Consider the following 27,389-nt stretch of genomic DNA (forward strand, 5'->3'; position numbering starts at 1 on the left):
GCTGGGCTATATTATACAGCCAGCACCTGTCGTTTAAGGAGCGGCCTAAGCGCAACAAACTGCTCTATACAACCCCTTAAGAATAATAACGTATATCCACGTGATTATGGGTGAAGGGGTTAATCACCCTAACTAATTTTCCTCTCCCACTATTGTAGTATATGAGATTATGATACTCTGCCTGCTAAGCTGTGCCATGGTCACAGTTTTACAGGCAGTTAACTATGACAGCCATAAAACCCTTTCTGAAGATCAAGGGCTGTCATGGTAACTGAATGGAGCTCCATGATTTCTCAGAAGGAGCTTGAATCGGAAGGTAGAGAGAGCCCCCTCCCTTTGACTAAGCCCACATATGCCACTATCTTTATTAAACACGGCATCTTATCCGAGTTTGGAGTTATCGCCCATCCTTGCCATTTTGGCTGCACTGTTTTCTACAGCCAGCACCCGTTGCTCATGTAATGGGCTCAGCGCAGCTGCCTGCTCCATACAACCCCTTACGCATAATAACGTACATCTATGTGATTATGGGTAAAGGGGTTAATCCCCCTCTCCAATCCTCCTCTCCCATTTTATTCCACTTCCCATCTTCCCTTCTCAATTTGTCTCTCTCTCACCTCCCTATTTTTACATGAACCCTGAGATATATAGTTATGTCCCTAGCGTGTTATAAATATTAATGTCTGTAGCATGTAGCAGGAACATATTATCACACCTCTGACTTTTTATAGGTGACGGATGCCCAGTGAAATGGTGGACCTGACATATTCCCTGGTCAACTACAAGAAAAGAATCACAAGACAGGTAATTAATATTTATATTAATTACTGATAATAATCAGGCTAGACATGAGTTCTAGTCCTGAAGTATCTTCCTGATACATGTGGATATAGAGTATGTGGTTTCCATATGTATATCATATACAGACACTTCTATTATAACACAACCATATCTCAGGTATAGAGATAAGGAAGCTTCTTTTTCTTTACTTCTATAATCAGGAAAAGCCATGTCTTTTAATTAGGATAAACTTGTTATGTTTTTTTAATCATTAAATGAGGGTATGCCCATTGTTCTCACTAACACATTGTAGGTGGGATGTTAGGGCCAGGGTGCTGTCTAGCACCCCACTATCTTATTTATCATGCTCCACCTTACCCTTTCTCCATCTCTCCCCTTTTAGTCTCTGACCCTTTCTCTAACCCCTTAAAGACAAAGCACATTTTCATCTTTGCATTTTATTTTTTCCTCCCCTTATTCCAAGAGCAATAACTTTTAAAATGTTCCATTTACATAGCCATATTAGGGGTTATTTTTTTTGTGAAACAAGATGTATTTTAGTCAGCTTTTTTTTTAACATAAAAAAGTAAGCCCCGGTAGAGAGCTAGGATCTGCGCCCTTCTGATCGCTTGTCACATAGACCAGAATAGAGCACTTTTGTGGTCTGTTAGATTCTGACATACTCCCTGCTGAGCTGTGCCTTGTGCAGAGCTTTACAGGGGGTTGAACATGACAGCCTGAAGACCCAGGGCTGTCATGGTTTTCTACTGGAGCCCCATGATTTAGCTGCAGGGGCTTGGATCGAAATGCGGAGGGAGCCCCCTCCCTCACCACACATGGCTGGGTGTCATGGCTGATTCTGGTCATTGTGGTCAGGTTCCGGCTGTGTTATACAGCCAGAATATAAAGTGTTTGGAGCCTGCTCCATGCAACCACTTATGCATAATACCGTACATGTATGCGATTATGCATAAAAGGTTTAATCCCCCCCTAACTAATCCCCCTCTTGCACTATTGTGGTGCATGAAATTATGACACCCTGCCTGTTAAGCTGTCCCTTGTGCACTGTTTTATACGCCGTTAACCATGATAGCCCGAAGCCTTTAAGAAGGCCCAGGGCTGTTGTGGCAACTGGTTGGAGCTCCGTGATTTTGCTGCAGGGGCTTGGATAGGAAAGCAGAAGGAGCCTTTTTCCTCTGCCTAACTCCACATATGCAGCTATCTCTATGAAACCCTGAATCTGAGCAGTTGAATGACACAGTTTGGCCCCATCGCTGATACCGGTAATTCTGACTGTACCATATTATACAGCCAGCACCTATCATGTATAGAGTGGGCTCAGCGCAGTAAACTGCTCCATACTACCCGTTACGCAATACCACGTACATGTACGTGATTATGTGTGAATGGGTTAAATCCCCAATACACACACTAATACCCCTATCCCACTATTGTGGTCCAAGAGATTATTACCCTCTGCTTGCTAAGCTGTGCCTCGTGCTCAGTTTTTCAGGCAGTTAACCAAGACAGCCTGACGACCCTTTCTAAAGGACCAGGGCTGGCATGGTAACTAATTGGATCTCCGTCATTTCACTGCTGGGGCTTGGTATGAAAGGCCGAAGGAGCTCCCTCCTTTTGCCTAACCCCACACATGCAGCTATCTCTACTAAACGTGGCATCTGAGATATTAAATGACCAAGTTTGAGGTCATTGCGGATCTAATCATTTTGGCTGGGCTGTATTGTACAGCAAGCACACATCGTGTATGGAGTGGGCTTAGTGACGTAACCTGCACCATACAACCCCTTAAGCATAATTAGGAACATGAACGTGATTATGTGTAAAGGGGTTAATCCCCCTCTCCCACTATTGTAGTCCATGAGATTATTATACTCTGCCTGCTGAGCTTTAGGTCGTGAACGGTTTTACAGGCACTTAACCATGACAGCCCAAAAACCCTTTTTTAAGATCTAGGGCTGTCATGGTAACTGATTGGAGCTCCGTGATTTCATAGCAGGGGCTTTGATCGGGAGGCAGAAGGAGCACCCTCCTTCTGACTAACAACACATATGTTGCTGTCTTTAGGAAACATGGCAGCTGAGTGGTTAAATGACCGGGTTTGGCTTCATCGCTGATCCCGGTCATTTTGGCTGGGCTGTATTATACAGCCAGCACCTGTCGTTTAAGGAGCGGCCTAAGCGCAACAAACTGCTCTATACAACCCCTTAAGAATAATAACGTATATCCACGTGATTATGGGTGAAGGGGTTAATCACCCTAACTAATTTCCCTCTCCCACTATTGTAGTATATGAGATTATGATACTCTGCCTGCTAAGCTGTGCCATGGTCACAGTTTTACAGGCAGTTAACTATGACAGCCATAAAACCCTTTCTGAAGATCAAGGGCTGTCATGGTAACTGAATGGAGCTCCATGATTTCTCAGAAGGAGCTTGAATCGGAAGGTAGAGAGAGCCCCCTCCCTTTGACTAAGCCCACATATGCCACTATCTTTATTAAACACGGCATCTAATCCGAGTTTGGAGTTATCGCCCATCCTTGCCATTTTGGCTGCACTGTTTTCTACAGCCAGCACCCGTTGCTCATATAATGGGCTCAGCGCAGCTGCCTGCTCCATACAACCCCTTACGCATAATAACGTACATCTATGTGATTATGGGTAAAGGGGTTAATCCCCCTCTCCAATCCTCCTCTCCCATTTTATTCCACTTCCCATCTTCCCTTCTCAATTTGTCTCTCTCTCACCTCCCTATTTTTACATGAACCCTGAGATATATAGTTATGTCCCTAGCGTGTTATAAATATTAATGTCTATAGCATGTAGCAGGAACATATTATCACACCTCTGACTTTTTATAGGTGACGGATGCCCAGTGAAATGGTGGACCTGACATATTCCCTGGTCAACTACAAGAAAAGAATCACAAGACAGGTAATTAATATTTATATTAATTACTGATAATAATCAGGCTAGACATGAGTTCTAGTCCTGAAGTATCTTCCTGATACATGTGGATATAGAGTATGTGGTTTCCATATGTATATCATATACAGACACTTCTATTATAACACAACCATATCTCAGGTATAGAGATAAGGAAGCTTATTTTTCTTTACTTCTATAATCAGGAAAAGCCATGTCTTTTAATTAGGATAAACTTGTTATGTTTTTTTAATCATTAAATGAGGGTATGCCCATTGTTCTCACTAACACATTGTAGGTGGGATGTTAGGGCCAGGGTGCTGTCTAGCACCCCACTATCTTATTTATCATGCTCCACCTTACCCTTTCTCCATCTCTCCCCTTTTAGTCTCTGACCCTTTCTCTAACCCCTTAAAGACAAAGCACATTTTCATCTTTGCATTTTATTTTTTCCTCCCCTTATTCCAAGAGCAATAACTTTTAAAATGTTCTATTTACATAGCCATATTAGGGGTTATTTTTTTTGTGAAACAAGATGTATTTTAGTCAGCTTTTTTTTTAACATAAAAAAGTAAGCCCCGGTAGAGAGCTAGGATCTGCGCCCTTCTGATCGCTTGTCACATAGACCAGAATAGAGCACTTTTGTGGTCCGTTAGATTCTGACATACTCCCTGCTGATCTGTGCCTTGTGCAGAGCTTTACAGGGGGTTGAACATGACAGCCTGAAGACCCAGGGCTGTCATGGTTTTCTACTGGAGCCCCATGATTTAGCTGCAGGGGCTTGGATCGAAATGCGGAGGGAGCCCCCTCCCTCACCACACATGGCTGGGTGTCATGGCTGATTCTGGTCATTGTGGTCAGGTTCCGGCTGTGTTATACAGCCAGAATCTAATGTGTTTGGAGTCTGCTCCTTGCAACCACTTATGCATAATACCGTACATGTATGCGATTATGCATAAAAGGTTTAATCCCCCCCTAACTAATCCCCCTCTTGCACTATTGTGGTGCATGAAATTATGACACCCTGCCTGTTAAACTGTCCCTTGTGCACTGTTTTATACGCCGTTAACCATGATAGCCCGAAGCCTTTAAGAAGGCCCAGGGCTGTTGTGGCAACTGGTTGGAGCTTCGTGATTTTGCTGCAGGGGCTTGGATAGGAAAGCAGAAGGAGCCTTTTTCCTCTGCCTAACCCCACATATGCAGCTATCTCTATGAAACCCTGAATCTGAGCAGTTGAATGACACAGTTTGGCCCCATCGCTGATACCGGTAATTCTGACTGTACCATATTATACAGCCAGCACCTATCATGTATAGAGTGGGCTCAGCGCAGTAAACTGCTCCATACTACCCGTTACGCAATACCACGTACATGTACGTGATTATGTGTGAATGGGTTAAATCCCCAATACACACACTAATACCCCTATCCCACTATTGTGGTCCAAGAGATTATTACCCTCTGCTTGCTAAGCTGTGCCTCGTGCTCAGTTTTTCAGGCAGTTAACCAAGACAGCCTGACGACCCTTTCTAAAGGACCAGGGCTGGCATGGTAACTAATTGGATCTCCGTCATTTCACTGCTGGGGCTTGGTATGAAAGGCCGAAGGAGCTCCCTCCTTTTGCCTAACCCCACACGTGCAGCTATCTCTACTAAACGTGGCATCTGAGATATTAAATGACCAAGTTTGAGGTCATTGCGGATCTAATCATTTTGGCTGGGCTGTATTGTACAGCAAGCACACATCGTGTATGGAGTGGGCTTAGTGACGTAACCTGCACCATACAACCCCTTAAGCATAATTAGGAACATGAACGTGATTATGCGTGAAGGGGTTAATCCCCCTCTCCCACTATTGTAGTCCATGAGATTATTATACTCTGCCTGCTGAGCTTTAGGTCGTGAACGGTTTTACAGGCACTTAACCATGACAGCCCAAAAACCCTTTTTTAAGATCTAGGGCTGTCATGGTAACTGATTGGAGCTCCGTGATTTCATAGCAGGGGCTTTGATCGGGAGGCAGAAGGAGCACCCTCCTTCTGACTAACAACACATATGTTGCTGTCTTTAGGAAACATGGCAGCTGAGTGGTTAAATGACCGGGTTTGGCTTCATCGCTGATCCTGGTCATTTTGGCTGGGCTGTATTATACAGCCAGCACCTGTCGTTTAAGGAGCGGCCTAAGCGCAACAAACTGCTCTATACAACCCCTTAAGAATAATAACGTATATCCACGTGATTATGGGTGAAGGGGTTAATCACCCTAACTAATTTCCCTCTCCCACTATTGTAGTATATGAGATTATGATACTCTGCCTGCTAAGCTGTGCCATGGTCACAGTTTTACAGGCAGTTAACTATGACAGCCATAAAACCCTTTCTGAAGATCAAGGGCTGTCATGGTAACTGAATGGAGCTCCATGATTTCTCAGAAGGAGCTTGAATCGGAAGGTAGAGAGAGCCCCCTCCCTTTGACTAAGCCCACATATGCCACTATCTTTATTAAACACGGCATCTAATCCGAGTTTGGAGTTATCGCCCATCCTTGCCATTTTGGCTGCACTGTTTTCTACAGCCAGCACCCGTTGCTCATGTAATGGGCTCAGCGCAGCTGCCTGCTCCATACAACCCCTTACGCATAATAACGTACATCTATGTGATTATGGGTAAAGGGGTTAATCCCCCTCTCCAATCCTCCTCTCCCATTTTATTCCACTTCCCATCTTCCCTTCTCAATTTGTCTCTCTCTCACCTCCCTATTTTTACATGAACCCTGAGATATATAGTTATGTCCCTAGCGTGTTATAAATATTAATGTCTGTAGCATGTAGCAGGAACATATTATCACACCTCTGACTTTTTATAGGTGACGGATGCCCAGTGAAATGGTGGACCTGACATATTCCCTGGTCAACTACAAGAAAAGAATCACAAGACAGGTAATTAATATTTATATTAATTACTGATAATAATCAGGCTAGACATGAGTTCTAGTCCTGAAGTATCTTCCTGATACATGTGGATATAGAGTATGTGGTTTCCATATGTATATCATATACAGACACTTCTATTATAACACAACCATATCTCAGGTATAGCGATAAGGAAGCTTCTTTTTCTTTACTTCTATAATCAGGAAAAGCCATGTCTTTTAATTAGGATAAACTTGTTATGTTTTTTTAATCATTAAATGAGGGTATGCCCATTGTTCTCACTAACACATTGTAGGTGGGATGTTAGGGCCAGGGTGCTGTCTAGCACCTCACTATCTTATTTATCATGCTCCACCTTACCCTTTCTCCATCTCTCCCCTTTTAGTCTCTGACCCTTTCTCTAACCCCTTAAAGACAAAGCACATTTTCATCTTTGCATTTAATTTTTTCCTCCCCTTATTCCAAGAGCAATAACTTTTAAAATGTTCCATTTACATAGCCATATTAGGGGTTATTTGTTTTGTGAAACAAGATGTATTTTAGTCAGCTTTTTTTTTAACATAAAAAAGTAAGAAGCCCCGGTAGAGAGCTAGGATCTGCGCCCTTCTGATCGCTTGTCACATAGACCAGAATAGAGCACTTTTGTGGTCCGTTAGATTCTGACATACTCCCTGCTGAGCTGTGCCTTGTGCAGAGCTTTACAGGGGGTTGAACATGACAGCCTGAAGACCCAGGGCTGTCATGGTTTTCTACTGGAGCCCCATGATTTAGCTGCAGGGGCTTGGATCGAAATGCGGAGGGAGCCCCCTCCCTCACCACACATGGCTGGGTGTCATGGCTGATTCTGGTCATTGTGGTCAGGTTCCGGCTGTGTTATACAGCCAGAATCTAATGTGTTTGGAGCCTGCTCCATGCAACCACTTATGCATAATACCGTACATGTATGCGATTATGCATAAAAGGTTTAATCCCCCCCTAACTAATCCCCCTCTTGCACTATTGTGGTGCATGAAATTATGACACCCTGCCTGTTAAGCTGTCCCTTGTGCACTGTTTTATACGCCGTTAACTATGATAGCCCGAAGCCTTCAAGAAGGCCCAGGGCTGTTGTGGCAACTGGTTGGAGCTCCGTGATTTTGCTGCAGGGGCTTGGATAGGAAAGCAGAAGAAGTCTTTTTCCTCTGCCTAACCCCACATATGCAGCTATCTCTATGAAACCCTGAATCTGAGCAGTTGAATGACACAGTTTGGCCCCATCGCTGATACCGGTAATTCTGACTGGACCATATTATACAGCCAGCACCTATCATGTATAGAGTGGGCTCAGCGCAGTAAACTGCTCCATACTACCCGTTACGCAATACCACGTACATGTACGTGATTATGTGTGAATGGGTTAAATCCCCAAGACACACACTAATACCCCTATCCCACTATTGTGGACCAAGAGATTATTACCCTCTGCTTGCTAAGCTGTGCCTCGTGCTCAGTTTTTCAGGCAGTTAACCAAGACAGCCTGACGACCCTTTCTAAAGGACCAGGGCTGGCATGGTAACTAATTGGATCTCCGTCATTTCACTGCTGGGGCTTGGTATGAAAGGCCGAAGGAGCTCCCTCCTTTTGCCTAACCCCACACATGCAGCTATCTCTACTAAACGTGGCATCTGAGATATTAAATGACCAAGTTTGAGGTCATTGCGGATCTAATCATTTTGGCTGGGCTGTATTGTACAGCAAGCACACATCGTGTATGGAGTGGGCTTAGTGACGTAACCTGCACCATACAACCCCTTAAGCATAATTAGGAACATGAACGTGATTATGCGTGAAGGGGTTAATCCCCCTCTCCCACTATTGTAGTCCATGAGATTATTATACTCTGCCTGCTGAGCTTTAGGTCGTGAACGGTTTTACAGGCACTTAACCATGACAGCCCAAAAACCCTTTTTTAAGATCTAGGGCTGTCATGGTAACTGATTGGAGCTCCGTGATTTCATAGCAGGGGCTTTGATCGGGAGGCAGAAGGAGCACCCTCCTTCTGACTAACAACACATATGTTGCTGTCTTTAGGAAACATGGCAGCTGAGTGGTTAAATGACCGGGTTTGGCTTCATTGCTGATCCTGGTCATTTTGGCTGGGCTGTATTATACAGCCAGCACCTGTCGTTTAACCCCTTCACGCAACATCACGTACATGTACATGGGGGAATGTGGTGCCTCACCGCATCCCCACGTGCATGTACGTGATCGGCTTTCTGTGTCAGCGCAGGGAGCGAAGCGCTGAAGCTTCAGTGAAGCCGGCGTGCTGGGGTTGCTAGGCAACCAGAGAAGCCGGCAGGAACTGTATAGGAGCTCTGACCCGCCCGCGATCGCTGTGATTGGTCAATTACTGCAGAGGGACCTATCGCAGCGCATCGGGGCAGGTAAGGGGGGGTTAGGGAGGGACTATGTGCTTCTCCTTCTCTGATCGCCCCAATTCCTGTCAGGGAAGCGATCAGAGAAGGAGATAGTGTGAAAATATTCCCGACCTATGACGAGTATACTCGTCATGGAGCACTTCTACTTAGCGCGCCATGATGAGTATACACGTCATGGCATTTAACTGTCACCATGTCTGCAGACATGGTGACAGCGCTGAGATCCCGGCTGTCACACACAGCCAGGCACCTTGGGTCAATGCCGAGGGGGCATTGCCCCAATGCCGAGGGGTCATATTCTGTGACCCCCCCTATCGGCGATCGCTGCAAACCGCAGGTCAATTCAGACCTGCGCTTTCTGCAGTTTCGGGATCAGAAACTTTAGTATGTCCAAAATAAAGCTTTTTCACCCCCCCTGCACCCCTGAATGATATTATGTGGGCGGGTGGTGCAGGGGGGGTGTCGCAAGCGGTGCGGGAGGTGCGGTAAGGTGCGGGAGGCGGGCGGTGCGGCAGGCGGGATCGCGATCCCCCGCCCGCCTCCCCTTGAATGATCGTTGGCGTCTAGTGGGTATACCAGGGTGCCAGCACATTGCTGGCACCCTGGTATAAACGGCCGACATCTGCGATGTGATGTCAGCCATTTAACCCTTTCCATACAGCGGTCCATACGGACCACGGTATGGAAAAGGTTAACAGCTCAGGGAGCTCCCTCCCTCTCCCATCGGGGGGCTGCTGTGCCTTTGCAGCCCCCCGATGGGAGAGGGAGAAAGCCCCCAGAGAGCCCCCCTCAGCCCTGTGCTTACCCTTCCCCGTCTGCGCAGTTCTGACCAGTACTGAGCAGACGGGGAAGGTTCCCATGGCAACAGGACGCCTCTCAGGCGTCCTGCTGTCCATGGTGCTGAACAGATCTGTGCTAAAAGGCATAGATCTGTTCAGACAAGAGTAAAATACAGTACAGTACAATATATATTGTTCTGTACTGTATTATACAGACATCAGACCCACTGGATCTTCAAGAACCAAGTGGGTCTGGGTAAAAAAAAAAGTTAAAAAAAGTGAAAAAAGTAAAGTTTCAAAAAAACACATTTATCACTGAATAAAAATAAAAAAAATAAAATACACTACACATATTAGGTATCGCCGCGTCCGTAACGACCTGATCTATAAAACGGTCATGTTACTTTCCCCGCACGGTGAACGCCATAAAAATAAAAAAATTAAAAACGATGAGGAAATTGAAATTTTGCCCACCTTACTTCCCAAAAAAGGTAATAAAAGTGATCAAAAAAGTCGCATGTACGCCAAAAAAGTACCAATCAAACCGTCACCTCATCCCGCAAAAAATGAGCCCTTACATGAGACAATGGCCCAAAAAATATAAAAAAACTATGGGTCTCAGAATATGGAGATACTAAAACATGATTTTTTTTTGTTTCAAAAATGATATTATTGTGTAAAACCCGGATAAATTATAAAAAGGTAGACATATTAGGTATTGCCATGTCCGTAAGAACCTGATCTATAAAAATACCACATGACCTAACCCCTCAGATGAACACTGTAAAAATTTTTTAATAAAAACGGTGTCAAAAAAGCTATTTTTTTGTTACCTTACATCACAAAAAGTGTAATAGCAAGCGATCAAAAAGTCATATGCACCCCAAAATGGTACCAATCTAACCATCATCTCATCCCGCAAAAATGATACCCAACCTGAGACAATCGCCAAAAAACTGAAAAAACTATGGCTCTCAGACTATGGAGACACTAAAACATGTTTTTTTTCTGTGTCAAAAATGATATTATTGTGTAAAACCTAAATAAATAAAAAAGTATACATATTAGGTATGTAAAAATAAAAACTATGAGGAAATTGAAATTTTGCCCACCTTACTTCCCAAAAAAGGTAATAAAAGTGATCAAAAAAGGTCCGTAAGAACCTGCTCTATAAAAATAGCACATGATCTAACCTGTCAGATGAACGTTGTAAATAATAAAAAATAAAAACAGTGCCAAAACAGCTATTTTTTGGCAAATTTTTTATTTTAATTCATTTTTTCCCATAACAAAGCAAGGGTTAACAGCCAAACAAAACTCAATATTTATTGCCCTGATTCTTTAGTTTATAGAAATGCCCCATATGTGGTCGTAAACTGCTTTATGGCCACACGGCAGGGCGCAGAAGGAAAGGAGCGCCATATGGTTTTTGGAAGGCAGTTTTTGCTGGACTGTTTTTTTGACACCATGTCCCATTTGAAGCCCCCCCCGATGCACCCCTAGAGTATAAACGCCAAAAAATGACCCCATTTTGGAAACTACACCCCTCAAGGTATTCAAAACTGATTTTACAAACTTTGTTAACCCTTTAAGTGTTCCACAAGAGTTAATGGCAAATGGAGATGAAATTTCTGAATTTCTATTTTTTGTTACTTTGCCTCACAAAAAGTGTAATATAGAGCAACCAAAAATCATATGTACCCTAAAATAGTACCAACAAAACTGCCACCGTATCCCGTAGTTTCCAAAATGGGGCCACTTTTTTGGAGTTTCTAACCTAGGGGTGCATCAGGGGGCTTTAAATGGGACATGGTGTCTAAAAACAATCCAGCAAAATCTGCCTTCCAGAAACCATATGGTGTTCCTTTTCTTCTGCGCCCTGCCGTGTGCCCGTACAGCAGTTTACGACCACATATGGGGTGTTTCTGTAAACTACAGAATCAGGGCCATAAATAAAGAGTTTTGTTTGGCTGTTAACCCTTGCTTTGTTACTGGAAAAAAAAATATTAAAATGGAAAATCTGCCGAAAAAGTGAAATTTTGAAATTGAATCTCTATTTTCCATTAATTCTTGTGGAACACCTAAAGGGTTAACAATGTTTGTAAAATCAGTTTTGAATACCTTGAGGGGTGTAGTTTCTTAGATGGGGTCACTTTTATGGAGTTTCTACTCTAGAGGAGCATCAGGGGGGCTTCAAATGGGACATGGTGTCAAAAAAAAACAGTCCAGCAAAACCTGCCTTCCAAAAACCGTATGGCATTCCTTTCCTTCTGCGCCCTGCCGTGTGCCCGTACAGCGGTTTACGACCACATATGGGGTGCTTCTGTAAACTACAGAATCAGGGCCATAAATAATAAGTTTTGTTTGGCTGCTAACCCTTGCTTTGTAACTGGAAAAAAAATATTAAAATGGAAAATGGGGCTTCAAATGGGACATGGTGTAAAAAAAACAGTCCAGCAAAATTAGCCCTCCAAAAACCAAACGGCGCACCTTTCACTCTACGCCCCGCTGTGTGGCCATACAGTAATTTATGGTCACATATGGGGTGTTTCTGTGAACAGCAGAGTCAGGGCAATAAAGAAACAGTCTTGTTTGGCTGTTAACCCTTGCTTTGTTAGTGGAAAAAATGGGTTAAAATGAAAAATTAGACAAAAAAATGAAATTCTCAAATTTCCTCCCCATTTGCCAATAACTCTTGTGCAACACCTAAAGGGTTAACAATGTATGCAAAATCAGTTTTGAATACCTTGAGGGGTGTAGTTTCTTAGATGGGGTCATTTTTGGGTGGTTTCTATTATGTAAGCCTCGCAAAGTGACTTCAGACCTGAATTGGTCCCTAAAAATTGAGTTTTTGTAAATTTCGGAAAAATTTCAAGATTTGCTTCTAAACTTCTAAGCCTTATAACATCCCCAAAAAATAAAATATCATTCCCAAAATAATTCAAGCATGAAGTAGACATATGGGGAATGTAAAGTCATCACAATTTTTTGGGGTATTACTATGTATTACAGAAGTAGAGAAACTGAAACTTTGAAATTTGCTAATTTTTCCCAATTTTTGGTAAATTAGGTATTTTTTTGTGCAAAAAAAAAAAATTTTGGACTTAATTTTACCAGTGTCATGAAGTACAATATGTGACGAAAAAACATTCTCAGAATGGCCTGGATAAGTCAAAGCTTTTTAAAGTTATTAGCACTTAAAGTGACACTGGTCAGATTTGCAAAAAATGGCCTGGTCCTTAAGGTGAAAATGAGCCCGGTCCTTAAGGGGTTAAGGGTGTTTAAGCTAGGGGGGCTGAGGTGGTTAATAAAGTTTGTAAAATCAGGGGAGGTGTAAAATCAGAGGTGTATTTTCTAAAATTTGGTGATTTATGGGTGGTTTCTACTATGTAGGCCCCCACAAAGTGACTGAACTGGTCCTTAAAAAGGTGGGTTTTGGAAATTTTCGTAAATTTTAAAATTAGCTTCTAAAAATCTAAGCCTTCTAAACTTCCTAAAAAAATAAAATAACATTTACAAAATGATGCCAATATAAAGAAGACATATGGGGAATGTAAAGTAATAACTATTTTATGAAGTATCACTATCCGTTTTAAAAGCAGAGTAATTCTAATTTTGAAAATAGCGATTTTGCAAATTTAGGATTTTTTCTTATGCGTAAAGGTAAAACATATCAACTCAAATTCACCACTAACATGAAGTATGGTGTCACGAGAAAGCAATCTCAGAATGGCTTGGATAAGTAAAACCATTCCAAAATTAACACCAGATGAACTGACACATGTCAGATTTGAAAAATGTGAATCCGGCATTTGGTCAAACTGGCTGTTGCTTGAAGGGTTTGATGCGATTGAATATTATACAAAGCAGCAAATAATATACACACATAGCAGTGTCAACCTACTCTATAAATATATCACATTATGTAAAATGATATAAAAAAAGGGAAAAGAAAAAGTTAATAAATTACATAAAAACATAGTGTACTCTAAAATGCTAGCAAAGAAAAATACAAAAGTAGCATAAAAAGGCCTTAGGCTACATGTACATGACAGTAAAAAAATAACTGACATGTGATGGATGTTTTTTTAACGGCCATCACACATCCATTTTAAGGCCAATGGTAGTCTATGAGGTTATTTACCCGGCAGTTGTTTTGACGGCCAGTGAATAACGGATGTCAAAAAATAGAACATGTTCTATCTTGTCTGTTTTTCACTGACCGACTGCCGCCATACAATAGAATGGGTCAGTTTTGAATGTCCATTTCTCAGAAAGGCATCAGTGAAAAAAAAGTCTGTTAAAAATGGACAGTTTATCCGTTCTTAACAGACCTTAGGGCTCATTCACACGACCGTATGAATGGGTCCGCATCTGTTCCGCAATTTTGTGGAACGGGTGCGGACCCATTCATTTTCAAAGAAAGAGCTTGTCTTATTCTTGTCCTAAATATTAATGATGTATCCTTAGGAATGTCTATCCTTGTGTAATTTGTCGCCGACAATCAGCTGAATGAAGGGACGCCATGTCTACCCTGGACACAATGTATCATTTTCCCTAACAAGATGCATAATTAGAGTAGAATTGCATCTTGTTCCATTGTTAAACTGTTTGTAGAGGAGAGTTTTTATTCTGGGAATAAACTGGATATAATATAAATGATAAATGCTAGAGAGACTTAGTAAATAGAAAATCATGGACCTTTAAAACTGCTGATAAACACAGGCCTGTCAGCCAGGCTGATGATGTTACAGGTACCCGTAATGTCATGTCACCTTTGACAGCCAGCCATGACACAGGTACCTCTGTAAAGTCATGTGACCTTTAGTATGTGGTGATGTCACAGATGCCTTTGTGATGTCATATAACAATTGATTCTAGCTTTCTGCAGCCTGACTTTCGGCCATATTTCTTCATCACTTGACGGGTCAAGGCGACTTTTACTTGCGCTCAGCAAATTTTGGTTTTGTTCAAAGACCAGAAAAGAGGGCCTGTAAGCCAAGCCGTTCCAAGTGTCATCATGGAACGCGCTGAAGGCGCACAGGACCTTCCTCAACCCAGTGACACCTATGGGCTGAACATGGAGATTCCAAAGAATCTTCCCAAAAAAAGAAAAAGGAATAGAAAGAGGAGAGTTCAGCCGCCAAATAAGAGGAGGAGAATAGGAACATCAGAGAAGGCGAAAGTTGGCGGCAAAGAAAAAATTATCAAGGCTTCGAAAAGACCTGGAAGCCCTATACAGGAGAGTATCCTAAAAAAGAGGAAGAGGGGAGAAAAGACAGGGGGAAAAGATGAAGATGGACCCAGCACACCCTATAACACTGAGATGGAACAGCTGTCAGGTGAGTGCAGATCTAAGACACCTAGAGCCAATATCCCCCAATAACGTATCAATGGGTTTGCCCACTTATGAACATGATTAATGTGCATTTTTGTCTTTCATGCCCCATAAAACTCTTATCCTCTCATAACGTAATTACTATTGGAGGCCAAACGCAGGAATATTAACTATAATGTCTCTTCTCTCTACCAGTGACAACCCCAGCAGAAACCCCCATCATTGTGACTGGACTGGAAAGCTTCACCTTCCATAAAATTCTTGGAGAGGGTGGTTTTGGTAAAGTAAGTATCAGGAGTTGTTGTCACTTTTTCCTTATGTGTAGTAATATGACTATAGCAAAATCAAGATTTCACGTCTTCTCATGGCAGGATGCGCCGTTCCTCAAGTTCTAATGTTCTGTCTCCTCTAGGTCATGCTGGCCACACATCCCGACTGCCAACAACAACTGGCAGTGAAGCTGGTGAAGAAGAGGGTCCTGCTTCAGAACTTTAGAAACAACGTTCTGATTGAGCGACAGGTCCTGGAGGTGACTTGGAAAAGTCCACTATTCACCCATGCTTATGCCACCTTCCAGACCAAGGTAAGAGTCTTATTCACTACTGGGTTTTGTGAGTAGGTCAGTTCTTTCCAACCCCATCCTACTTTTGCCAACATTGTTGTACTTAAATGAGTTCCAAGACTTGCACTATGATGGTAGGTCAACCTGAACCTCTGGCTTCTTCTACTTGAGAAGCATAACATCTCCAAAGCAGGGTATATATATGCACTCTAATATTCCATAGTTAAGTTTTTTTGAAACTTACATGATATGCTCTATCTTTATCACAGGACTATGCCTTCTTCATCATGGAGTTTTTCAGCGGAGGAGACCTAGGTGACCTCATACATGCCAAAGCCCCATTCACCATTCCAGTCATCAGGTAAGGCAGAACATAGATACCTTAGATAAAGACAATAGTTTTCAAGAACATCCATCTTTATATCATTTATTGGTCTCAATGTTAATGTTTTCTCTTTTTTTGTGATCAGATTTTTTTGCAGCTGAGATCATCTGTGGGCTGCAGTTTCTCCATAACAGAGGCATCATACATAGAGACATAAAACCAGAAAACATCTTAATGGACAGCGCCGGTCACTTGAAGATTGCCGATTTCGGTCTTGCCGTGATGAACATCTTTGGGGAAAGGAAGATCTTACAATATGCCGGAACTCTTAGCTACATGGCACCCGAGGTGAGGAATCATCTATGTGCTTCTCATTGTGCATAGGGCTGGACATCTCTATGACTTCTGCTGCTCTGGACAATGCTCTTATTTTTTTATTGTCAACCTGATATTTCTACAGATTCTTCTGGAGAAGCCCTACAACACGACAGTGGACTGGTTCTCAGCTGGTGTGACGATATATCAGATGGCTACTGGCAAATATCCATTCTCTGCCAGTATATTTCCTGAAAGAATTCAGAAGTCACTGATCAACGATGTTCCCACCTACCCAAAACGACTCGACCCACAAGCCAGAGACCTCATAGAGAGGGTGAGTATAAAAATATATAGCAGTACAACAGCGGCTAAATATGACATTGAAAACTAGGGACTACATTGGAAAGTGTGATCTACAATTCTGAAATGCCTTCAATATATTTTTTTCCAGCTCTTAATCAAGTCACCAGAGAGTCGCCAGTTAGCGATATGTAACATCAGGGAACATCCATTTTTCATGGACATCGAGTGGACAGATAAAGAGGAAACAGCAGCTTGTTCACCATTCCAACCAGGACCAGTAAGTACAGGATCCAGGGAAGATGTGGGTAGTAGTAAAGTTCCATTGTACCCTTTCTTGTTAAACACAGGATCTTGGATCTTCTCTCCACAGACACCAGTGATGACATCGAAAAAAATAAATGATGTCCTATCCTCCACCGAAGCCAATAAGCCACCAATGGCCGATAAAGATCAAAAGATATTCTGTGGATTCACTTTTGACAATGCCAGATGGCAGGTCATAAAGCCAATACAAGAACCTGTCATACGTCATCGTAGGTGGGTCATCGTAACTGAGAGGGAAATATGGGGATTATTGAAAGTTCCCTCCATTACCTGTAATTCTATAAGCAGAGTGTGGTGTGGAGTCCATTCACTGATGGAAGCTTATAGTCTGCTGATGGGTCTACAGGGTAAAAGTGCAGGTGGTTACCACTATTACAATGCTATTTTATCTCTTGGCAGAACATTTGGCAGAATTGTGAGAGAGATCGTCCACAGGATCTGGAGGAGGATAAACCACTGGAAGTGAGCAGCTCCACTATATATACAGATGTCCGCAATAGATCAGTGGGAGAAAACCATCATGTTATAGCAGAACCTCTTGATGACATCACACTCACCAGAAAATCCACCGAGAATTGCTGTCCTTGTATGAGCCTCAAATTCCAACCTCTGACCTCTATTTACTCTCCTGACGACTTATCGGTACTGTGATATAACAGTCCTGGTCCTTCAGTTTCATTTCCAACTGCCACTAGGAGTAACCTGAGGGTCATAACCTGCAGAGTAGCAGGAGCAGAGAAGCAGCAGGAAGTCGATGAAGATTCTTCCACGAATCAATGAATTGACCGCCAGCGCTTCTAGTCCACAAGCTGCCTCTTGTACCCAAGGGAAGGGTAGTCCTTTCGCCATGGTTCCCTAGAGGTTTCCTCCACAGGGGGTTTTTCCTCTCCTGCGTGCCAACGGATAACAACATCAACAAGAAAATGGTAACTTGTTGGACTCTGCCCTCAGTGTTGATCTCACCATCCACTAGTGGCATAGAGGGACCGAAGAGGACATTTACCACCAATAAACAATAAACAGTACCATTCACCATCATCTGGTAGTAGAGTGATTATCTTATATCTAACGAATCCTTAGACTCTACAGTCATTGGTTTATCTTTAATGGAGAGCATACAAGTCTAATAAGACTCGTCTCGATACAGTGTCTCTATGTTAAAACATGTCCCTTTCAGAAAACTCCATTAATGATACTGGACAACCCCTTTAAAAAAAAAAAAAAAGTAGCTTTAAAAAAAGTATAGAAATATATGCCAGGCATATTAACCCTTTCACGCATTTGGACACAACCCTACGTCCAAATGGCATGTATGGCATATAACCCATATCCGTTCACTTATAAGTTATTAAAAAATAAAAAAACTACACATAATTGGTATCGCTGCCTCCGTAACAACCTGATCTATAAAGGTATCAAGTTACTAATCATGCGCGGTGAACGCTGTAAAAATATTGTTAAAAACAATGATGGAATTGCTGTTTTTGTCACCTCACCTCCACAAAAAAAAAGAAGAAGAAGTGGGGGGCGTTGCCTGGACGCTGATGGCGCTTGCTGCTTAGTTGAGGAGCTCCGCTTCCAGCACTACAATCCGGCTTAATCTCAGCCTTTCATGCTACCAAATTTATGAGGATCTCTCCTCCTGCATCCTGTCCACATATGGGGCGAGTCAAGAAGTGCCAGGCCCTGGAAAAACTCACAGAGTTCTTTCACAAAACTCCGCCGTTGCGCGTAAGCCCGAAGCTGCCCTCCTCGCCGAGCGAAGTTCGCGCCACATCCCGACAACTATCAGATAGCTCCTCACCGCTTACAGAGGAGCTGCTCCGGAGTATGCTGGACTCCCTACAATCTTCCACAAAAGAGGACTTCCACATCGTTCTTAGGGAAGTACAAGCTGAAATAACACAGCTGGGAGAGCGCACTTCGCATCTAGAAGGCAAGATGGCGGAACTTACCACCTCACATAATCTGCTGATAGACGCTAACGCTGCCCTTGAGGAGGAGGTAGGCAAGCTACCATCTAAAGTTGCCGACATGGAGGACCGGAGTCGACGAAACAATGTCAGACTCCGGGGTGTGCCTGAGACGGTGGGCCCTGATCAGCTACTCTCACTGCTGCAAACCTTACTCAAAGAGGCCTGACCAAGTCTCTCAGAGATGGACCTTTCTATTGACTGCATTCACAGAATCCCCAAGCTGGCAAGCCTTGCTCCAGAGGTCCCTCATGATGTCCTGGTGAGGATACACTTCTACCACGTCAAAGAAGCCCACCAGCTCCTTTGGCGGCATCTCGGTATTCCCGGATTTATCTGCGACAACCCTGGCCAAAAGGAAGGAGTTTGCCCCCCTCACTAGAATCCTGCGGGACAATCAAGCTACCGGTGCGGCTTTCTGGTGAAACGGTACATTCCACGTGTGCACAACGCCGCGGGCTGCAGAGCAGAAATTGTCAGCCCTGAGCCTTCTAGCTGCTGGCACTCCGCCAGCAGGTGATCCTCTTCGAGCAAAGATTCCAGTGGACTGGAACCCGACCTGAGTGGCACCCCCTTCTCTATGGGGCAAAAGCCTTTTCTACCACTATACCACTTTGAAGCACTGTAATACTGCTTCTACTCTTTATATGTTAACTTTTGCGTTCTATGTTTTCTTAGTTTTTTCAACTCTGACGTTTTTGGAGGCTCTACCTCCGGTTAAAATGTGTGATGATGTCTACTTCCCATATACAGTGGGGGAAATAATTATTTGACCCCTCACTGATTTTGTAAGTTTGTCCAATGACAAAGAAATGAAAAGTCTCAGAACAGTATCATTTCAATGGTAGGTTTATTGTAACAGTGGCAGATAGCACATCAAAAGGAAAATCGAAAAAATAACTTTAAATAAAAGATAGCAACTGATTTGCATTTCATTGAGTGAAATAAGTATTTGAACCCTCTAACAAAAAAAGACTTAATACTTGGTGGAAAAACCCTTGTTTGCAAGCACAGAGGTCAAACGTTTCTTGTAATTGATGACCAAGTTTGCGCACATTTTAGGAGGAATGTTGGTCCACTCCTCTTTGCAGATCATCTCTAAATCCCTAAGGTTTCGAGGCTGTCTCTGTGCAACTCTGAGCTTGAGCTCCCTCCATAGGTTTTCGATTGGATTAAGGTCCGGAGACTGACTAGGCCACTCCATGACCTTAATGTGCTTCTTCTTGAGCCACTCCTTTGTTGCCTTTGCTGTATGTTTTGGGTCATTGTCGTGCTGGAACACCCATCCACGACCCATTTTCAGTTTCCTGGCAGAGGGAAGGAGGTTGTCGCTCAGGATTTCACGATACATGGCTCCGTCCATTTTCCCGTTTATGCGAATAAGTTGTCCTGTTGCCCTTAGCAGAAAAACACCCCCAAAGCAAAATGTTTCCACCCCCATGCTTGACGGTGGGGACGGTGTTTTGGGGGTCATAGGCAGCATTTTTTTTCCTCCAAACACAGCGAGTTGAGTTAATGCCAAAGAGCTCTATTTTGGTCTCATCAGACCACAGCACCTTCTCCCAGTCACTCTCTGAATCATTCAGGTGTTCATTGGCAAACTTCAGACGGGCCTGCACATGTGCCTTCCTGAGCAGGGGGACCTTGCGAGCCCTGCAGGATTTTAATCCATTGCGGTGTAATGTGTTTCCAATGGTTTTCTTGGTGACTGTGGTCCCTGCTAATTTGAGGTCATTAACTAACTCCTCCCGTGTAGTTCTAGGATGCTTTTTCACCTTTCTCAGAACCATTGACACCCCACGAGGTGAGATCTTGCGTGGAGCCCCAGAGCGAGGTCGATTGATGGTCATTTTGTGCTCCTTCCATTTTCGAACAATCGCACCAACAGTTGTCACCTTCTCTCCCAGCTTCTTGCTAATGGTTTTGTAGCCCATTCCAGCCTTGTGCAGGTCTACAATTTTGTCTCTGACATCCTTGGACAGCTCTTTGGTCTTTCCCATGTTGGAGAGTTTGGAGTCTGCTTGATTGATTGATTCTGTGGACAGGTGTCTTTTATACAGGTGACTAGTTAAGACAGGTGTCCTTAATGAGGGTGACTAATTGAGTAGAAGTGTCTAACCACTCTGTGGGAGCCAGAACTCTTAATGGTTGGTAGGGGTTCAAATACTTATTTCACTCAATGAAATGCAAATCAGTTGCTATCTTTTATTTAAAGTTTTTTTTTCGATTTTCCTTTTGATGTGCTATCTGCCACTGTTACAATAAACCTACCATTGAAATGATACTGTTCTGAGACTTTTCATTTCTTTGTCATTGGACAAACTTACAAAATCAGTGAGGGGTCAAATAATTATTTCCCCCACTGTACGTCCCTCCCTATATCTTTGTCCGAACGGAGCAGGGTTAAGCTGGTATACTTACTATCTCGATCGGGGTTAAAATGTATTCGCTGAATGTTAGGGGATTGAACTCCCTATTTAAGAGGAAAATGTTATGGGCTGATGCTATGTCCTCACACTGTAATGTACTAATGGCTCAAGAAATCCATTTGCTGCTGAAAGATAATCCTAGATGTACACATCCTGATTTCCCACATATCTTCTACTCTCCCGCGTTTAAGAAAAAGAAAGCAGGAGTTTTAATAGCGATAAAAAGGAATGTAGCGTTCACTTTGTCCTCTTTAACGACGGACAGCAAGGGCAGATATATTATAATAACGGGTCTATTAGATAACCTACCAGTGACGATAGCCACCGTCTATGCACCTAACAGCAAACAAATATCCTTCTTCCGCCGTTTTTTCCGCAAACTCAAAGCAGTGGCATCAGGCTCCACTGTGATTGGGGGTGACTTTAATATACCGGCAAATGCAGATATGGATTGTAATAACTTCACCCTGACACACAGACGGGACCTCAAATCCCTCAAAGATGAATTTCAGCTTCATGACATTTGGAGATACCTCTATGGCGGAGAACGTGACTATACTTTCCTCTCCCCTGCTCACTTATCACAATCCAGAATAGATTATTTTCTTATTTCTACTGATTTGCTAGGAAGGCCTCAGACTCAAGCATAGGTCTCACGGCTTGGTCTGATCATGCTCCCATAACTCTTGAGATCCAACCAGGTTTGCCAAGTGCCTCCCCTCCGCAGTGGAGACTGAATGCTTACTTGCTGAAACGGCTAGAAAGGGTTGAATATATAGACAAATCCATTGGTGAATTTATTGATATAAATGATAGTCCAGGGATCTCGGCATCTACCCTCTGGAACACACACAAGGCGTATATGAGAGGTATTCTACTCCAACTTGCTTCTTGTTTGAAAAAACAATGGCTCAAACTCCTCTCAGAGGCGCTAGAGTCACTTTCCAAAATTGACTCAGAATATAAACTGCACCCCAGCCCTTCACTCCAAAAACAACTATTTGATGCAAGGGCTAATCTTAGGACCATTCTGTTATACGACCATGAGCGCTCGCTTAGACGAATGAAGGCCACCTATTATAATATAGGCGACAAAGTGGGATCCCTACTCGCTAGAAGGGTAAAACGCAAAAATGCCAAATTACATTCTGCCCCTGGCCCAGACGGTTACATAAACGAATACTATAAAACTTTCCGGAATTCCCTGACCCCACTCCTGCAGAAGCTATTTAATACCTTCTTATGCACAGGCCACATCCCCCCTGAAATGTTAACCGCGACGATAGTCACATTACCTAAACTTGGTAAACCTGGAGATTCTCCTGGCAATTTTAGTCCCATATCCTTATTGAACACAGATATCAAACTTTTTTCAAAAACTTTAGCCTCTAGACTCCACAAAGTTCTTCCAACTTTGGTGGATATTGACCAGGTGGGGTTTGTGGCTGGCAGGCAATGCAGAGATGGGACCAGGTGCATCATAGATCGCCTGCATATGGCAGAGCTTTCTAGGTCCCCCCCAGTGTTCCTGTCTCTAGATGCTGAGAAAGTATTTGATAGGGTGCACTGGGGGTACCTGGAAAGAGTACTCCAAAAATGTGGCTTCTCGGGACCTATTGTGAGAGGTATCATGGGATTATACTCAAGCCCTTCAGCCAGAGTATTGGCCTCGGGGTTCCTCTCCAGGACATTCCACATAACAAATGGTACCCGACAGGGGTGCCCCCTGTCTCCTTTAATCTTTGCACTGGTAATGGAACCCCTTGCAGAAGCCATCAGGTCAAATAGTGCCATAGGGGGCATCCCTGTCGGTGTGCAACATCACAAGTTGACCTTATACGCTGATGATGTGATCTTAACCATGACTAATCCTGAAAAATCACTAGTAGCTGTGTGGGATGTCTTACAGAGGTTTTCTGAAATCTCAAATTACAAAATGAATGTCTCAAAATCCAATATACTACCCCTGTTCATACCTGACTGTGTCCAAAACAACATCCAGAATAAGTTTCAGTTTAACTGGGAATTTGACCATATCACTTACCTAGGCATTATGCTAACCCCATCAACCCAACAACTGGTATCCACAAATCTTAAAGCTTTAAAGAATGATCTGCAAAAAGACTATGTGAACATGTCTGCTCACAATCTGTCCTGGATAGCTAGGATAAACCTAGTTAAAATGCTAACCTTACCAAAGATTTTGTATAAACTCCAGTGTATTCCAATGCGGGTGCCCATAAATACACTCAACCAAATCCAGAGGGAGATGCTGAGATTTATATGGGACAACACCAAACATGGGATTTGTAAATCGGCTCTATATCCAGCCATACGTAGGGGTGGTTTGGGGGTGCCGGACGTGAAGACGTACTATTGGGCCTCATTACTCTCTCAGGCCAAGGAGTGGTGGTGTCCGTCCGGTCCGCAGAGATGGCTACAACTTGAGGAAGCGTTAATTAAAGGATCTTCCCTTAGTATTTACCTCGCTGCTCAATCTCTGGGCCAGCTTCACAGCAATTTACACACAGGGCCTATGGTGGCTACCTCTGCGGCCTGGAAACATGTTATCTAGCTTCAAATTTTCACAATTCATGGATTGGAAACAATTTCCTTTAAAAACACTAGAATTCCTTATTCCAGGTTTGTCTCTTTCCCTTTGGTATACTAGGGGCATTGAAATCACAGGGAAACTTTTTGATGGCCAACATGTAGTACAATTTGAGTCTCTGCATAGTCAATACACCCTGCCTAACCACTATTTCTATCAGTATCTCCAGGTCCGGCACCTCCTGAGCTCACTCCCTCCTCTTACAAATGAGAGACCCTCACCCATGGTCATAGCAGCCGTTAAATTCTTCACCCTAGCTCCTTCTACAAAAAAATGGCTATCCATAATGTACCAACTCCTGACCTCACATTATACTGAACACAAATTGCAATTTATGACCAGATGGGAGGAGGAACTTGACACTACGTTTCCACTGACAGCATGGCCAGACGCGTTGTTTTGGGCAGTCAAACCATCCAAATGCATTAACCATGCAGAACAAAACAGAAAAATTCAGTTAAGGTGGTACCTTACACCTGATAGGCTAGCACATGTATCAGCAGGTTACTCGCCCATTTGCTGGCGTGGTTGTGGCCAAAAAGGTACTCCTGCTCACATGTGGTGGTTCTGCCCTCTTATTATTCCCTTATGGCAACAAGCACGTGATCTCATTGTCGAAGTCACTGATCTACCCATTGATTTAACCCCACAACTAGCTATACTGTGTATCGGGCTTAATGATGCTCCCTATATATATGCTTTACTATAACCAAAATGTTAAAGGGAGTCTGTCACCTACATAACATGTTTTAAACTGATGATATAGCTCTGTGGGAGGCAGATCCATAACACTGATGGTACCCATGTTTAGTTTTTCAGAGCCTCCAAAGTACCTAAAATGAAGTTTTAAAAATATGCAAATTACCTATCGCAAGTGCCCAGTGCTCCTCGCCTTACTTGCTCCTGACTCCTCCCCACTGTTTCGTCCGGCCAGCCCTGTATCCTTGCTGGGTCATTTTCGTCTCCATTCATAATCCAGAGCCTGTGCACTTTACCGCCTGGGAGCACTGGGCACTTGCAGCACACTCTCCTTCCCTGGGCACTTGCGATAGGTAATTTGCATATTTTTAAAACTTCATTTTAGGTACTTTGGAGGCTCTGAAAAACTAAACATGGGTACCATCAGTGTTATGGATCTGCCTCCCACAGAGCTATATCATCCGTTTAAAACATGTTATGTAGGTGACAGACTCCCTTTAAGGTATTTCTAGCTCCTTGGACTCCCCCCACCCTCCCCTCCCCACCCCCTCCCAATATGCGACATATGATCCTGGCTATTGTCACACACTGTCTATTGGTTAAGCCAACAACTTGGCTTATTGTTACCTTGTAATGTTATTGTTTCTATATATACAATTGCACTTCTTATGTACACATTGTAAATGTACTTATAGGTGGCTGCGTCTGCCTCATCTGTGCTATTCTTGTGCATAAAAAACCTTTTAATAAAAATCTATTTAAACATAAAATAAATAACAAGTGATCAAAAAGCCATAAGTACCGCAAAATGATACCAATAAAATATACAGCATTGGTGAAAAAATAAAAAAGTTGTAAAATACATTTATTTTTAACACAAAAGTGATTTTATACTAAAGAAGTCATAAAACATAAAATAAAACTGTATAATTTTGGTATCGGCATAACCATATCAACCGACAGAATAAAATTATCATATCACTTTTACTGCAAGAGGAACCCCATAAAAAATAAAAATTAAAAACACTCACGGAATTACCATTTTTGCCCACTTCACCTCCACAAAAAATGATTTACGGTTTACGACCACATATATGGTGTTGCCATATTCAGGACAAAATGCATAACAAATTGTGAGGTGCATTTTCCCCTTGTGAAAATGAAAAATTTGGGGATAAAGCAACGTTTTATTGTATATGAAAGTTAATTTTTCATTTTTATAGCCAAAGCTTCATCCTTTGATTTTTTTTCTGTGAGGGTTGTAGTTTCCAAAATGGGGTCACTTTTTGGAATTTTCTTTCTAGGTTTACCTGAGGGTCTCTTCAAATGTGACATGGCACCTAAAAACCATTCCAGCAGAATCTGCCCTCCGTTAACAATATGGCGCTACTTTCCTTCTGTGCCCTGCTGTGTGCCCATACAGCAGGTAACGACCACATATGGGGTTTTTCTGTAAACCAGGTAATAAATATTGTGGTTTCTTTGGCTGTTAACCCTTGCTGTGTTACTTGAAAAATTTTAACATTCTTTGGGGTGCACTTGGTGTTGTCATATACTTTGGGGTGCACTTGATGTTGTCATATACTTTGCGGTGCACTGGGGGGCGTCACATACTTCGCGGTACATTGGGGGGCGTTCAATACTTTGGGGGGGCACATACTTTGGGGTGCACTTGGTGTTGTAACATTCTTTGTGGTGCACTTGATGTTGTCATATACTTTGCGGTGCACTGGGGGGCGTCACATACTTTGCGGTACATTGGGGGGTGTATCATACTTTGCGGGGGCACGTACTTTGGGGTGCACTTGGTGTTGTAACATACTTTGTGGTGCACTTGATGTTGTCCTATACTTTGCAGTGCACTGGGGGGCATCACAAACTTTGCGGTACATTGGGGGGGCGTATCATACTTTGAGGGGGCACGTACTTTGGGGTGCACTTGGTGTTGTAACATACTTTGGGGTGCACTTGGTGTTGTAACATACTTTGGGGTGCACTTGGTGTTGTCACATCACAGGTCTACACATACCCATGTTCTTTCGCTGGACCTTGCTTGCTTTCTCCCACTCCTCAGGATGCAGCTCCTTTGTTAGTTCCTCCCATGCCGCATCTTTTCGGACACGGTCATGGTAAAGTTCTGACCTGGTGTCCCATAATAGGGGTCGTTCTTGTACAAGAATGATGAGCTTCTCAACATTGATGATAGCCATGATTCTCTTGCAGCCTCCTTTCTCTACTTTCTGGTCCTAGGTGCAGCCACATGTGACTGAAATGGGGTTTCCTAGAATGTTTTCAGTCCAGGGGTCCGCAAAAAACGGATGACATACGGATGCATTTCCGTGTGCTATCCGTTTTTCACGGACCCAATGACTTTCTATGGGGCAAACGGACCGCAATTTGCGGCCAAGTATAGGACATGTTCTAAAATAAAAGGAACAAACACACGGAATGGACAGCACACGGATGACAATGAAAGGCATTCCGAAATTTTTGCGGACCCATAGAAATGAATGGGTCCGTGCATTGGACGCGGAAGAAAAACACGGTCGTGTTAATGCTCCCTTAGTTGTCATTGTTATTATTTGTGTCTGTTTCCTGGACCCTCCCTCTCTGGTTTTGTTGTACGTCTACCATGTCTGGTATTTGTGGTGTTGT

Source organism: Bufo bufo, chromosome 1 (genome assembly GCF_905171765.1).
Source record: "Bufo bufo chromosome 1, aBufBuf1.1, whole genome shotgun sequence".
Lineage (NCBI taxonomy): Eukaryota > Metazoa > Chordata > Amphibia > Anura > Bufonidae > Bufo > Bufo bufo.